The 2,167-nt window shown below is 40.1% G+C and overlaps 1 pseudogene across 1 annotated transcript; it reads left to right on the top strand.

The window, feature by feature from the left end:
• Positions 1-238: 238 nt before the first annotated feature.
• On the top strand, positions 239-1,869 carry LOC147940065 (uncharacterized; annotated as a pseudogene). Its single transcript, XR_015563722.1, has 2 exons — positions 239-1,361; positions 1,664-1,869. The product of XR_015563722.1 is annotated as an uncharacterized LOC147940065 (transcript).
• The last annotated feature ends 298 nt before the right edge of the window (positions 1,870-2,167 follow it).

The raw sequence follows: 2,167 nt of genomic DNA, 5'->3' as shown, positions 1-2,167 counted from the left end.
CTGGTTCGATCATTACTGGTTCGTTTCGTAAAAGCTTTCATCTTGCGACTAATATGTGAAAGGTCTTTTCTGGTTTAAAGCTTGAGTCTTTTAGGTTTCTAAAGCTGGTTCTTAGTGGGTTTAAGTAGAAATATCGAGAAAGATCTAAGGAGCTGAAGCTAATCAGAACTTGGGTAGTGTTATTCAAAGGTCTGGTCTTTATCTTCTCTTATCGGTATTCTTAGCTTACGGAATCAGGTTAAGGTTCAGGGGTTTGGTAGAATAGACACTGAGGGTTAGTTGCGTTTCGATTGAGGGGTCTATTTCTGAATTTTGAACGGTTCAAAGTCAAGATTAGAGCTTCACTTAATGGAAGAAGATGTCTTTTACGGTTTATGGTGGTAAGGTGAATGACACCTTCAAAGACTTGAAATTTCCGGTTACTCTGAATGGGAATAACTTCCTTTTGTGGAAGCGGACCACTTTGAATATGCTAGGAGGGAGAAAGCTCACAAAGCACATTGAGTCCACCTACGAGGAGCTAAAGGCGAGTGATTCGAGCTTGGAAGAAGGCACTTGGAAGCAGTTTGATCTGAATGTTCTTAGCGCCCTTCATTGCTCTCTAGAAGCGTCTATACTAGAAGGTTACTCATACTGTGAGACTTTTAAGGAGCTTTGGGATACTCTTACAAGCGTGTTTGGCAATGAGTCCAACTTGACTCGGGTTTATGGTCTTAAGAAAGCTCTCGGTAGTCTGAGCCAAGAAGAGAGTGATTTCAACACTCACTTTGGGAAGTATAGGTCTTTGGTTGCTGAGCTAGAGATGTTAAGGCCTTTCACCACTGATGCGAAGACACTCAAGGAGCGTAAAGAGCAAGATCGCGTGTTCGGGTTGTTGCTGTCACTAAACCAAAGCTATACGGATGTAATCCAACACATCCTGAGGGAAGACAAGAGCCCTACTCTCGAGCAAGTATGTGCTAAGATACAAAAGGAGTATGGCACTCTTTAGTTGTTTGGCAACAAGAATGCGAGTCTACCAACGGCTAACAAAGTGGGCTTTGTGAAGCAAGGAGACAAGAAGACATTGGTTTGCGAACACTGTGAGAAGAAGGGCCATCTCAAGGATAAATGCTGGATACTTCACCCTCATTTGAAGCCGGACAAGTTCAAAAAGGACAAGGGAAAGGCGAACATGGCAGATGCAAGTGAAGGTTCCGAGAATGGCGAAAGAGCTATTGTACAATATGGTCATCATGAGAAGGCGTTACAAGCTACACAAGACAAGAACTCGGCTTTCACCTCTCAAGAGACCATTGTGATGAAAAAAGCTGATCTAGAGAGCCTCCTTCAATCCATTGCGTCCAAATTACATCCTGGCGGTATCTCTCTCTTTACTTCTAATTCTAGTGATTTGAATTCATTAGTTTTGGACTCAGGAGCTTCTCACCATATGATTAGTAATCCTAAGTTGTTAGAGAACATTAAACCGGCTTTAGGGAATGTTAAGGTTGCAAATGGTCATAACGTGCCAATAGAGGGTGTAGGTTGCATTAATCTGTTTGATAAGAAATCTAGTGCTTTCTATATGCCTAAGTTCACTTCAAATCTTCTTTCTGTTAAGAAAACGACTAAGGACTTGAATTGTTTAGCTATTTTTAGTCCTAATGACGTGAAGTTGCAGGATATTGAGAGTGGAAAAGTGTTTGGGCAAGGAAGCACCAAGGATGACTTATATGTGTTTCAAGACATCTCTTTAAATTCTGTTTCTAAGAATAATGTTTCTTCTATCTTTGCAAACTCTGTTAAGACTTCGGTTGTATTGTGGCATGAGAGACTTGGCCATCCACATTCTCGAGCTTTAAGTTTATTAATGCCTGGTTTTTCTTATGATTGCTCAAATTGTGAAGCATGCATTCTAGGCAAACATTGCAAAGCTGTTTTTCCTAAGTCTAGTGCGATTTATGAAAATTGCTTTGATCTTGTGCATTCTGATGTTTGGTCTTCACCTTGTGCATCTAGAGATAACCATAAGTATTTTGTCACATTCATAGATGAGAAATCTAAGTATACTTGGGTAACTTTGATGCCATCTAAGGATAGAGTCTATGATGCATTCATAAACTTCCAAAACTATGTGACTAATTATTTTGATGCAAAGATTAAGATTCTTAGAACAGATAATGGA

Source organism: Camelina sativa, chromosome 8 (assembly GCF_030686135.1).
Source record: "Camelina sativa cultivar CO46 ecotype springtype chromosome 8, ASM3068613v1".
NCBI lineage: Eukaryota > Viridiplantae > Streptophyta > Magnoliopsida > Brassicales > Brassicaceae > Camelina > Camelina sativa.
The sequence above is the reverse complement of the archived record's forward strand: the minus strand, read 5'-3'. Positions and strand labels throughout refer to the sequence as shown.